At 34.7% G+C, this 14,543-nt stretch overlaps 1 long non-coding RNA gene and 1 pseudogene across 1 annotated transcript; both read right to left on the bottom strand.

Moving 5' to 3' along the window:
* Positions 1 to 520: 520 nt before the first annotated feature.
* LOC128163837 (uncharacterized) lies at positions 521 to 13,805 on the bottom strand. The gene is made up of 5 exons (XR_008240872.1): positions 13,293 to 13,805; positions 12,923 to 13,086; positions 12,144 to 12,286; positions 10,638 to 10,754; positions 521 to 1,408 (listed from the first exon to the last, which is right to left on the bottom strand). It is a non-coding gene; the product is annotated as an uncharacterized LOC128163837 (long non-coding RNA).
* Positions 1,585 to 3,479, bottom strand: LOC128163827 (myomesin-1-like; annotated as a pseudogene).
* Positions 13,806 to 14,543: the final 738 nt, after the last annotated feature.

Raw genomic sequence — 14,543 nt, 5'->3', positions numbered from 1 at the left:
CAGCTTCTAATCATTATCCATTACAAAATATATGGCCTAGACATGAATTATGCAATTTTTTGGAGTGACCTTCAACTTGCACAAACGACCTTGGGTCAAGATCATGACACACCCTCAGGTCATATGCAATCTTTTTATGGAGTAGGGACTTCCCTTGTTTTTCCATAAGAAAGATAAAGACCAGACACAAATTATACAATTTTCTTTCCAGTGATCTTGTACTTGCACAAATGACCTTGGGTCAAGATCACAACACACCCTCAGGTTGTAAGCAACCTTTGTGTGAAGTGGGGAATTGTAATGTTCCTCCATTAGAAAGATATGGACCTAAATGATTGCACAGACAGACGGACAGACAAGGTGATTCCTTATAATATCCCCAAAACTTTATTATACCAAAAAATTATTATAAATAAATGCATCTCTTTACTAGTTTTAAAAAGAATGACCGAAAAAGAAATCAAAACGAAAATCACACTAAATGGCAAAATACAACTTTAATAACATTTCTTATATAAACAAGAGCTAATTGAACACTAAGCATAGCAAATTCATTCTTAATATAAAATAGATAACATTGACTGAATTCATTTACCGTAATTAACAATAGCTTAGCCAACTACGCTCTTGCTGTAGATCTTTATCATTCCAAATTCACCTTCATTTTAACTTCATGTACATGCAAAACAGAGCATGAAATGGTTAAATCCTTAAGGATATTGTACATATATGTAGTAAATATTTCATATGGAAAGATCATTAAATACATGTATATAACAGCTAAGATCTGGCATTATTTTCATCAATTTTTTAGCATTCATGTCACTAGGCAGTCCAACATGATATACATGAGACACCAAGTCTGTCACTATAAAAAGGCTTTTATCAGGTTTATGTGTATCATGAAGGCTAACAGCTGAACTTACAGCCTTATTTTACTTGTCATAAAAATTTCTTCATAAGACAACCACTATTACAATGAATATTCAAAATCATTATAAAGATACTAAAAATTACTTTTAAAGCAAAAGCAAAAGCTCCTCTGTCTCTCTCTCTAGAAAACTAACAAGTAAATCAATGCACATATACTACATTTCTGATCTGTCTCTAGTTCTGAATATTATAAAATTTCTTTTCATTATAGAAACAAGTCAATTTACACTAAAAACTTCATACATTTCATTTTTGAATCCTACTGTTTAAGTAGCTTCAAGTTTGTATTTCTAACAAAGTCTTTGACTTGTTTCCAGGTTCAATATTTCAAACTCTCTTCTTTTTGAAGAGCCAGGTCACAGTCATGTTTTTTGGCAGGGTCCTTAGATTTAAAAACTGGCCCATTTGCCTCTTAACTGCTGCTTTCTCAGCTGCTGTTCATTAGGTTTTCTTTTTCCACTTATTCTTTTAAAACCTGGAAGTAACACAACAAATTACAACTTACAAGTTCAACTGCCTTAATCAAATAACATATTGACATAAAACCCAGCTTCAAAAATACATAAACATGCATTACTCTCTGCGTGGCTATTTTGTATGGCAGAAGCTTATACTTTAGTTTTTCATTTACTTTCTGTTTTAATTCAGACAAATACCTCTTTGCTTTTTAAGTTCTTTGCTTGGGGGATCTTCTTCATCTCCAGTTCCAAACACCATTTCTAGACAATCTTAAAACAAAATCATAAGAAACAGTAGCTGGTGATGTCTGGGGTCACTTTGGTGACTGCAGACCAGGATCCATTATTAGGGTCCCTCATTTCAATATAGTAAGCTGTTAGAGGAGATCTGCCATCATTCTTGCTGGGTTTCCAGGCTAACACCAAAGAGGTTTTCTGAATGTCTGAGAGTATGACTGGACCAACCGGTGGCGACGCTTTTTCTGAAAATGCACATAAAATACATTTTTTTATATGCATTTGAAAAGAAATCTCAACAACAGAAAAAAATCAAAGAACTCAAAATACATGATGTGTATTGAAAACGTTTTCATGAAATGGCATTGTTACAGACTAAATAAACCCAGTGCTTTTGATGGCAGAGTCAGGCAGACCTAATCAAAGATCATGTAAATACAAAACTTTGGTTAGCCTTATTCATACACTAAGCTTTGTAAATACAGTGTATGAAGTGCTTAAACAATGAGTTTTAGCTCAAGTTTACCTGGAGGTCTCTTTGGAACAACAGACGTGTCCAGTTCATAGGTTTCTCCTTGTCCGTTCTGGTTCAGGGCAGTTATAGAAAAGAAATACTCTTGGTCTTCATCAAGTTTGGGGACCTTGTAAGACGTCTCAATGGCCTTTAGAGTGACCACCTCCTCCCAGTCACCATCAGAGCCTCTCTTCTGCTTCACCACATACCCTGTCACCTTGGAGCCTCCATCTGAAGACAGTGATTTCCAATCCAGTGTCACAAAATCGGTACCAAGTTTAGACACTTTGACTTGTCTTGGTGAAGATAGAACATCTAAAGAGAAACAAAGATATTTAACCAGTAATCATACATTATCTTACACACTTAATCATACATTTCAACATATGTAAGCTCTTACCTATCTTCCTCTTAAATCTCACAGGTTCTTTGGTCTCTAGTGGTGAGACTTGTCCCTCCTCATTAACAGCAGACACCCTGAACAGATAGTCAATGAGGTCTTTGGGAGAGTATTTGGTGGTGTTGTCATCCATCTTGGCCACTTTGCTCCATCTTGCTCTGGTGCTAGGTCTGGACTCAATAACATAGCCTGTGACTGGAGAACCGTTATCTTTTGTTGTTGGCTTCCATTCAAGTCAGCAGATGAAGCAGTGAGATTGGACACACTGAATGGTCCCTTAGGGGCAGATGGTTTGTCTAAAACAACAAGAAATCTGCGAGTCAATACACTGTACTCACTAGTTATACCCCACCCTGATGTGAATATATACAAAATAAACACAGTCATAATGTAACAGAAAGTGGACATTAGATGTGCTCAAAAATGAATCCCATTAAATGGAATGCCTACCACTAAACAAAGAGTACATGTGTTAAAATCTCTCGCATCTGCGATGAGCAATTTCTGAGAAAACTGTATTGAAAATTTATTTTAAATTCAAGTCTAAGAATACATTTGTCATTTCATAGGAAAGTGACATCTAATTTGTACAAAAACGACTCCCACCATACATGTATGTCATATGCCTATACAATTAGTGTGTTAAAATCTCAAGCAACTGTATAAATAATAGTTGCCAATTTAAGAAGAATGTGACAGAAATGTGTTACCAACATACAGATGAACAAACAGCAGATGGATAAAACAGTATATCCCCCTCTCGTTTGAATTAGGGGCATCTCACTGGTTAGTAAATAAATTTAAAAGTAAAACAATACGAAAAAACCAATAATTCTGCAAAAAATGCAGATGTTCCTAGAATATAAAAACATAGGTAATCACAGATTACAAAGCTCACCGAGACGAGGCATCATGCACCCTTATGAGACATCACCTTTATGAGACCACCTTAAAAGTTTATCATATTATATGAAAATCATACTTTATGATCTTGGATATTCATGGATTAAGAAATAAAGTACGAGTTTTCATGAATGTTGCAGAATAACCTCCGAGGTCGAGAAATGTTGTTTTGAAATATAAAAGCCGAGGCGCTAGCCGAGGCTTTTATATTTCAAACAACATTTCGAGACCGAGGAGGTTATCCTGCAACATTCACGAAAACAAGAACTTTATTTCTATTCTACTAACAGCCCAGTATTTCTACAGATCGTTTCTCCTATAGAGAGATGATCTAGGTCATTTTGACGGCTGTTCCGTGTAACCCCAACGATTTTGTTAGTAATGTTTACATTTGCATCGATCAAAGGAATCACATGCAGACGACAGACTTTTTCTTAGGAATTTAATACTCTTGAAATTCACTTATTTATTAAATATCTTTGAATCACATTCCTAATATTTTAAGGGCTATTTAATACGATTATTACTACTACACGTTATATATTTTATGTAAAAACACGCAGTGAAAATGTGCCAGGGAGGTCCTAGGAACAGCCGCATTGATCTCTTAAAAATAAAGATTTGAGGCAATACACATTGTTTTGACTGGAACCAACACGTGAAATTGACATGGTTTTAAAACTTTTTATGGTTTGAAGTTGTACTTCCATGATCAGTGCGAGACAAATAGGTATTTCTGATCTGATAATTTACTCGAGACGTTCGTGGTATATTGAAGAATAATGTCCGCGGCATCTCTTTGATCTCGGCAATAACTGTAGTAGAATGTATCATAAAATACAATACTATACAGAACAATATCATGATACAATATCATATCATAAAATATCAAAAAAATTGATACAATATTATATTGTATCATATAACTTTTTACAATATAACATATGATATATTGTATCATATTAAACAATAGTGTTTCATATCATACAATACTTAATCATAGGAATCATGTTATATCATTTAACAACAACCTCATCTTTCTATCAAGCAGGTTTAATTGAGGTAGGAGATTTCTTTAACATCGTTGATAATGGAGATCAGGCTCTGCATCTGAAGCAACCTCTGCGTTTCATTTATAATATAGTTAAATCAACTATGCAAGCTATCATCTATTACACATGTGACCTGTTCCAAAAAACTACACCTCATCCAGCATCCGTAACCTATGGCTCAGATTCAGCATTCAAGCCTGTCAGGTGCATCAGTATCATAAGACGCATCACCAATGCAAGTTTGGTGAAGTTAGGACCAGTAATAACTAAGATATCATCATCAGAGGGCACCAGCAATAAAACCTTAACCTCCTCCAGCATCTGCAACCTAAGGCTCAGATTCAGCATTCATGCCTATCATGTGCATCTGTATTATAAGATGCCATTCAGTCAAGTTTGGTGAAGTTAGGACCTGTAATAACTAAGATATATTTTTTAGCATCCTTGATAATGGAGATCAAGCTCTGCATCTGAAGCTTCCTCTGCGATTCTTTCATATTACAGTTTAATCAACTATATAAGTTTGAAATAGTACTATTATCTATGTAACATGTGACCTGTTAAAAAAAACTTAACCTTATCCAGCATCCGAAACCTATGGCTAGACAGACTCAGCATTGATCAAGCCTGTCCCGTGCATCAGTATCATAAAACGCACCATCCATGGAAGTCTGGTGAAGTTAGGACAAGTAATAACTAAGATACAGTACAGGCAACGCGGATCCCGTGTTTCCCGCGCCCCGTCACGGTATAAACACATCGAGGTGATCGGCCAGGTGAGACAGGTATACCGCGTTCCCATCACGGTAAACTCATCATCTACCTGTCCCCGCCACGGTAAAATTATCGCTGAAAAAAGTATCGTATACAAGCGGGAGTTATCTCCCCGAATGAAAAATAAATTGCATGTTTCTTTCTATTTAATGACGATATTTAACCAGATTTTGACAGAGATTATAATCGAAATACTTGTAGTCTTTTTCTTTTATTTCATAGCTATTAAATAAATTATTAAAGTATTTAATTTAATACTTGTCCAGCAATTGCAAATAAAATATTTTCGAATCCATTATCATATTTTAAGAAGGTCGTTGAATTAAAAATTATCATGAACTGATTTTAATTGCCAATAAAATTATAAATGTGTACGCAGTGTGATTGTGTTTTTCTTAACAATTAATTGGTCCGCCTACATTTATAAAGTTTGTTGTTGAAGTCCATGCGTGTCAACTAATGATGAGCAAGTGTTTAAAAATTAGGGCTTCCTATAAAATTACCAGCCCGGTATTTTTAGCACGTTCCGTTCATTTCTTACAAGGTCTTCTAGTGTAAAGAACAATTTTTTGTGAATTCACGTTTTAGTGAATTTGTGTTGCGTTCCTATAAGTGTCATTGCGCGAGGATTCCCACTATCTAGTGCGTTACGTTTGCGACGACAATCTTTAAGTGCGAAGCCGTGTGTTCTTCAAGACTCAGTCTGACTTGAATATTCAGTGTGGAAATGAGTATGACGTTCAGTGGGGCCGGCCTGAGGAAGTCGATCGAGCTGTGGTCTTGCATGCTGGATGTGAGCAGGACATGAGGGCCAAGCTGCGAGAGATGGAAGATACCGAGTGTCTACCAGCCTCTCCATTCCACATCAACTTTTTTGCCACCTTCGAATACGCCCCATCTTGATGCGAAAAATCAAATTAACGTGTATCTCTCTGAACTGAATTATAACAAATAGAGAGTAAGGAGCCTTAGAGATACCCCGAGTTGCATAAAATTATGTAATCGAAAGATATTGTGGGTATCCCTTGTCATGTTGTGATGGTGTACCAGCTACCCGCCGTGACGGAGGTTAGCGTTCGCTCGCGACCGAGCCCCCCCCCCCCCTCTCTCTCTCTTAACAGAATAACGATAATTTTTTTTTAAGAGGAAATGTTGTTAAACCGTTCTTATGTTCTTACACATTTCAAAGAAATTAAGAACATGTTTTGAAAGTATTTCATGCCGATAAAAAAACATTTGAACATTTCAGTAAATGTATTGATATCATTTTATGTGTGCATGTACATGTAATCTTATTGAATATAAAGCTACTACAAATATGTAAACCCGTTTCCGTAACCTAACCCCCCCTCCCCCCTCCCCCCCCCCCCCCCCCCCCCACTACCACCACAAAGCTTTATGACTGTCGAAGTTAACTTTATTTGACTTTAATCCCAATTGTTTTACACAAAGGTGTGAAACCATCGCACTGACAGGAAATCACTCTACGCTAGAACGCACAGAATACACAGGAATGAGGCAGGTAGATAAGTTGTGTAACGATTGACCAAGAAGAATTCTACATGCATATCAAACAATTTTACTAATAGTTATATCAAATAATTGATTTATTTAACTGCGTTCTTCAACCGCTAAACGTGTTTAAGATGTTCCTTCCCGCAAAAAACCTCCATTATAAACTAAAGGAGAGATAGAGAAAAAACACAACGAATTAAACTTTCCAAACACAGTATATCATGCATCACGAACATTGTAAAAAAACTTAACTGTTAGACATACTTCTTATTTTCTTTATTAAAAATAAAACTAATAGAACGAAACTTTATCATGGAGGGAACACGTGGTAGAGCTAGCGGACTGATTTGATTGACAGGTGCAGCACGTGGACTCAAATCTAAAATTGCATGATGGATTCAATCACAGTGTACCATATTCTTTTATGAATACTAATTTTATGAATATTTAGTATTGGATATTAGTATATTTCACATAAGTGTACGTTAAATTATGCCTAAACGCCTCTCTCTCTCTCTCTCTCTCTCTCTCTCTCTCTCTCTCTCTCTCTCTCTCTCTCTCTCTCTCTCTCTCTCTCCTGTAAGGTGTTGTGCGATTAGACAAAGCCGTACGCGATATAGACTTTTTCTTTTGTCGTGAATAGGTGTGAAAACCCTCAAGGCATGTCGTTTTCTACCCTGAGTTTGTTAATCACTACATGTATACACAGAAAATGATCGTGACTTAAACTTTATATGTATACACAGGAAACGCATGCTGACATAACACGTTATGATTCCATGTGCTTTAACGCAGCACCAACTTTATATATGAATGATGATTTTATTATTGAATGGAAAAATAGATTTGTTAGTTGATTCCTGACATTTGCCCATTTCTTTCTCAATTTAAAGCATACACATGTATTGACAGTTTACGGCGCTATGCGTGTCAACTTATAAAATGAGAAGATGAAAATGCTCTGCATTGATACGAATTCATCTAATGAAAATATTCAATTTTAAGATTGTTATAAAAACAGGATTTTCAACTAATAGAAATAATAACTGAAATAAGCACGTCAAATACAAAGATATGTGTTCTTACTTACACATCACAAAATTAAACAGCGTAATAATCATGTTATGTTGTAATTCGAATGTAGTTTCCGATTTCATGAAATTCTATTTCATAATTATAATTTATTAATTTTATAATAATATGGACCAGAATTGTTTTACAATGCAGCTGTTAATGCTTAAATCTGAAGTAGCATATTTGACGTGGATTTACGCGACCCGCATTGCCTGTAATGTACAGTACAGGTAAAGTACACTGTAACAACAACAAGCAGTAGCAGGAATAACGGTAAATCACACCGTCGCGGTGTCATCACGGTCGCAAACCATACCGCGATCAAAACCCGCGATGGTGTATCGCGGGACCGATAAAAATACCGTGACGGTAACGCGGGCCAATACGGGATCCGCGTTGCCTGTACTGTATCATCATCAGAGGGCACCTGTTTCAAGAACTTTAACCAGCTTTTAAAACCTTAACCTCCTCCAGCATCCGAAACCTATGGCTCAGATTCAGCATTCAAGCCATTCAGGTGCATCAGTATAATAAGACGCACCATCCACACAAGTTTGATGAAGTTATGACTATAGGCGTAGCTAAGACATAACATTAGAGGGCACCTGCTCAAAAAACTTTAACCAGCTCCAAAAACCTATGGCTCAGATTCAGCATTCAAGCCTGTCAGGTGCATCAGTATCATAAGACGCACCAACCATACAAGTTTGGTGAAGTAAGGACCAGTAGTAACTAAGAAATTATCTTCAGAGGGCACCTGCAACAAAAACTTTAACCAGCTCTTAAAACCTTAACCACTTCCAGCATCTGAAACCTATAGCTCAGATTCAGCATTCAAGCCTGTCTGGTGCATCAGTATCATAAGACACACCATCCATGCAAGTTTGGTGAAGTACTGACCAGCAGTAACTTAGATATTGCTATCAAAGGGCACCTGCAACAAAAACTTTAACCTGCTCCAAAAACCTTAACCTCCTTCAGCATCTGTAATTTAGGACCAAGATTCAGCATCCGAGTCTTTCAGGTCCATAAGTAGGTCAATATGCATCATCCATGCAAGTTTAGTGAAGATAGGACAAGTAATAGCTTAGATACAGGACCTGCAACAAAAACTTTAACCAGGTCCGGACGCTGACGCCGGGGGTATAGCATAAGCTCCCCTTGACTTCGTCTCGGTGAGCTAAAAAGGAATGTTGTCAGTAATAAAGACCACTGTAATATTACAATTTAAGCTAGACTTACTAGGTTTTGTTTTCTCCTAAATAAATTGATTTGCATTCAATGAATAATACAAAATCTGACTATTTATTTTTAAAGAATATGCCAGACACCCGCTTCCTCGTGATGGAGGATTTACCTATAAGTTATCAAAATCCAACTTTTAAAAGCAAATTTTCACTTTACCTTAGAATTCCATGGATAAAACTTGAGTCCATAGTCATATAATAGCTCTTCTCCCTCATATATATCTCTGTTGTGAATAATAGTAAAATTTGATAGTCAACTAAAGTTTTGTAACCAATTACTTTAAATTATTTAAATAAGTACATTTCATTATACACTTGTTGACAGGGTATAACATGTATAAGGACAATAGGGGTGAAATATCATGATACAAATGCATTACAATTCACGACAAAATTAATTTTGATATTCGGTTCATTCTAGATCAATTTTGATTTAATTCAATTCAAAATTAGTGAACATATTTCTGTATAAGACATTCATTATGATTGGTTACTGTTTGTCAAATAATACAATCAAATTTCATGCAACATAATGCCCCTTTAGAATGGACATCAATGTTACTACACATACTATAATTTACCGATAAAAAAATTGAGTTGATATATTGTTAACATTTTAATTGTTACCACTTTAGACCAGTTTGAAATGATATCAAAATACCATAACATGGAAGACATAGCATCTTCGCTAGCCAAATGTCGGATTCATTATTCTCACCTCCCCCTAGGCAGATTTAGCTTCAACATAACTTGCTTATTAATAATGACTTTTCAGGGCATCCAATCAAATTGTTCATTTTATTCAGCTTATTCACAGTAACGGTGGCGCAAAGTGATACTTGCATGCTTTTATTGCACGAATCCAGAAAAATTAGTTTGAGGAAGATATATACATTTGGCAGTTTTTACCATGTATCTCAAGTTATCTATTACTTCCTGCACCTACAGGATGAGCTGAAGAGAAATTTATTTTCGGTATTTGTTGTGACATACTTTAAAGTGATGCTGTATTGCTGTTGCCATTATAAACACTACTGTGTTTTTTCAAGAACAATAACTGCATGCTATATGGCATTATATGAATTACACTAAATCTGCCAAGGGGGAGATGAGAATTTTAAACCAGATAGTTAACATTTAAGATATTCTTAAAATGACGAAATTAAATCTCAATAAAACATTATTTTGCTATAAAACAACGAAATTTCAACCCCACAAAAATTTGACAATGTGCTTCAACAATATACAGAGCCTGTTTCCATATATGTTTACTCAATATGTTTACCAAGTTGAGAAATACCACAGTTATAAGAAATCTTTTCAGTGAAACTTATATAATGTACATGACAGAATAATGTTGATAATGTATTGAAAAAATATTTTTTTGTTTTCATTTTCTCCTCCTATGGGACTTAAAACTTTTGGGTTCATAAACTTAAAAATAAAAAAAATGTTGGCCTAATCATGATAATTAATTCAGTACCAGTAAGCCTAGTACACGGTAAACAGGCAAAATTATTTTGTAAATACCTGGTTCCAAAAAGACATAGCACTTCCCCTATTAATTTCATTTTGCAGTTGATCTCTTTCTTGCTCCCATGGTTCACAAGCCTTCCCAATCTACCATCTTCTTCTGATGCATCAACACTATAAATGATCGAGTTAAATTAATTGCTTCCATTAATTACTAAAAGATTCATACCAAAATATATGTTTATAATACTACATGAACTCATTTTCTTTAGTAAAAAGTTGGATAGAGCCTTTGTTTAAATCAAAGATATAATAATAATATAGGCTTGTGTAAACTATTACAGATTAATTTTTTTTAAGACATGTTAAACATTTAAAAATATATACATCTATCAGAAATGCATGTTAGGCCTTACAGTACTTATTAATAAGTACTGTAAGGCCTAACATGCATTTCAGATAGATGACAATGTTTTTATATTTTTTCTTTCTCTGTCACACAAACAAGAAGCAAGTGCATGCAAATAATTCCTGATTATTATATATAAGCATAGTACTGCACAACACAACACTCTCATTATAATATTATGCAGACTGTTGTATACTAGTAGTTGTGATGTTTCTTCATGTATGTGATGAGGAGTAAATTTTAGGGTATTAGTTGTAATTATTATAGTGATTTTAGAATGCGTTATTCAGACAATTCAAGCTGTACGTGTTAGGGTAATTAAGAATGAAGCAAATTAACGTCTAGAGTGGTCAAGTTTTATGAGTTAGCTTTTGATAATCGGAGCCTTGCATGGGTGCTATTGTTTGCAGAATGTCCTGCCATTTTTAATTTCAAGCGTTTTTTCAACATTGATGCAATAAACAGACTTGTCCAAACGTTTCTCTGACTCAATTTTTAAAAAATAGATGATCTGAAAAAAAACCGAAAATTTAACACCCTCACTGAAAAATGGCAAAAAAAAAGTTTTGAGATGGCAGTATTTTTCAGGGTCGGTTGGGAAAGCGGAAACAAACCTATTTTTTCTTTAGGCCCATTTAGATTTTTATAGAGTTAGAGTGATGTAGAAATGGAACTAGTTTATCAATATATAGATTAATTGAAGCTAATGATCTGAGATAGTCATCAATTGGAGCCAGAGTAGTATAACAGATAGGGGATTTTTATTTAGGATTCAAACAGTGCACAGGAATAAAGTATGTAATTTGACTTCCCTCTGGGATGATGTAAAAAAAGTTGTAAATAGATTCATTTGTCTTTGCGAGATTCAGTGATGGAAAAATATGTTTTAAATTAATTACCATAAGAGAAATGACAGCTATTTCTGTGACAACATTATTTAGTCCATACAAATAATTAGTACAAGGTGTTCACTTTTCTAAAATCTTTGAATGTTGAATTTTCCAACTGCTGGAACCCTTGACTACCACCATAAAACCAGCCAAATATGTTTAGCTATACTTGATTAAGCCATGACCTGGCATTAAACCAATATCCATATATTTAGGTACGTAAGAAAACAAAAAAGTATTTCATATGAGAATCTAGACACTTACCACAAATCTCTGTAAACAAAATCTGTAGCCAGATGAGAACCCTTCTTCCAAGTTCTCACCTTCCTTCTTTGTTATAACCTTTCCTGTATACACTAACAAAAAGTCGCCTGCATTTCTGCGGACAGTTGTTCTGACTCCTCTGCCTATAATACATAATATAAGCGTACAGGAAGCTATACATGGAAATTATAAAGAAATTGTTGATTTCAATTTATATGTTATTGTCATATGTACATGTATATACTATTAGATGAATTGCACTGATATCATGTCAAAGAATTTGTACAAAAGAAAATTTTTGTATTTTTGCAGAACAGTAGCTCCACGTGAAATTCAGGTTGACAGACCGTAGAGCTACAGTTCCACCCATGCAAAAATTGTATATTTATTGCACACAAAAAGTTCCACATGGTTTTGGACTATTTAAACTAATTTAGGAACATCTTCTGTGAAAATTTTAATACCGAAAATGTTCTTCCACAATGATGAATCCACAGTAGTCAACTGAATTTTTTATTCAATATTACGCATGTACTTCCTTGGAAAATGAAGTTCCTTGGTTTTAAATTTAATGTATATATATTTGTGCAGCTATCAGCGGGCCATATAGCAGAATTTATTGATAATATGGAGTAATACCTGTTGATAACCATGAAGCACGCAAAAGTAATAGGATTCATGAAATATTTAACTCACAATAGAGGAATAATACCAACTAGATTGGTCTCCAAACAAAATTCAGAAGTTTAATTTAGGGCAATTCAAAAATTTTTCCTTACCTTTGTTCTCAAATAAACTTATATTAAATCCTGGTGGATCAATATTCTTTTCACTCCATTTCCTTGACTCTTCAATGGGATTAACTCTTTTTCGATCTTTTCTTGACATGGTTTTCAATATGCTAAAGCACATCCATTATTTTGTTTGTTTACTGTTTTCCACACTGCAAAGATTGAGAGATTATAGTAAATCCCAGTAGTTTATAAAACAGTTTTCTCTGTGTATAATCACAAATTTTAAACTGATGATCATAAAAGTAAACAGAAAAAAACCCTTATCATTCTGTCGAATAACAAGAAACTGTTAGATAACTTTTATAGATGAGTCTAAATAGTAGTTATGGGTGGGGGAACATAATAATGTTTATACCATTTGACTGTCCTTAAAGGCTGCACATTTTTACCGCGTGGTAAATCTCAGGTGAGGGCGGGGCTTAATTTCTAGAGGTGTAGAAGCCTCCGGGGCTTGCAGTCTACCAGCGGTCGTGAACGCTGCTAATCATTAAACACAAGAAGCGAATTAATACACAGGAAACAAGCATTCTGAGAGTATTGCATAAGCAATACACGTCCCCTACCGGTTTGTGGAAAATGTGAAAACAATGCACTGTTATGAAGAATATCGAACCCGAACATTAAAAAATTCTCGAAAATATGTCAACCAGACGCTACAAAAGTGTAATCTTGATCTGTAGTTTGACATTTTGAAGCTGTTCAGCAAATTTCATATTATTCCTCAAACACATAAAGAAAAAAAGTATGGAAAACTGAAGTGGGACAGACAGATAGACGGACGGACTGTCGGACGCAGAGGAAAGCTATAGTCCCCTCCGGTGAAAACCTGTAGGGGACTAATAATATTAATAATTAATCAGTCAGAATTGGTCTTAGTTTGAATATGTTGTTGTTCTAATGATATGAAGCAATTTTTTATGGAAATGTTATGCATTGTCCGAATTACACGTGTGTAAAGTACAATCTAAAAAAATCATTAAATTAATTCTGCTCTAAAAATGTAACTCAGTACATTGTGTTTAGCACTTGACATTGTTTAGGAAGTCAATTTTAATAAATATAATTGTATAAGAATTCAAACCACTATATATTAGGAATGTGGAATGTAAATTCAGCCCTTTTACGATGACAGTATTATTGGAGTTCGTTTTCCATTTAGTGACGTTTTCGTGCAAAAAGTTCTAGTTGAGTGTATTTCCAGTAAATACAGCTTTAGTAGCTCATAAGATTGTTTAAATTTTTTTTTCTTTTTTTTTTTTTTTTTACATGTTATGGAACTGCTTATGCATCTTCGTGGAATTTAGTAGGTCACATACAAATATAAATTGCATATTTTCAATTACCGTACTGACTTTTATTTTCTATAAAACAATGTTTATACCGGTAATGTTAAAAGTTCAATTTTAATTCCCCTTTTTTATACGTGATGGAAGATAACGTTGTTAATTGCTAGCAAACAGAAATCAGCGGACCTGGCCAGGTCACGCTCGGACGATCACGTCCATTGAAATGGGTGCTATCGTTCAAACTTGATTGACAATCGGCATCATTTTGAAGTTTGTATAGGTAAAAAAGGGGGCGTTTGTAAAATGTTCGGCCTTTAAAC

Source organism: Crassostrea angulata, chromosome 1 (assembly GCF_025612915.1).
Source record: "Crassostrea angulata isolate pt1a10 chromosome 1, ASM2561291v2, whole genome shotgun sequence".
Lineage (NCBI taxonomy): Eukaryota > Metazoa > Mollusca > Bivalvia > Ostreida > Ostreidae > Magallana > Magallana angulata.
This window is presented reverse-complemented; position numbering and strand designations above follow the sequence as displayed.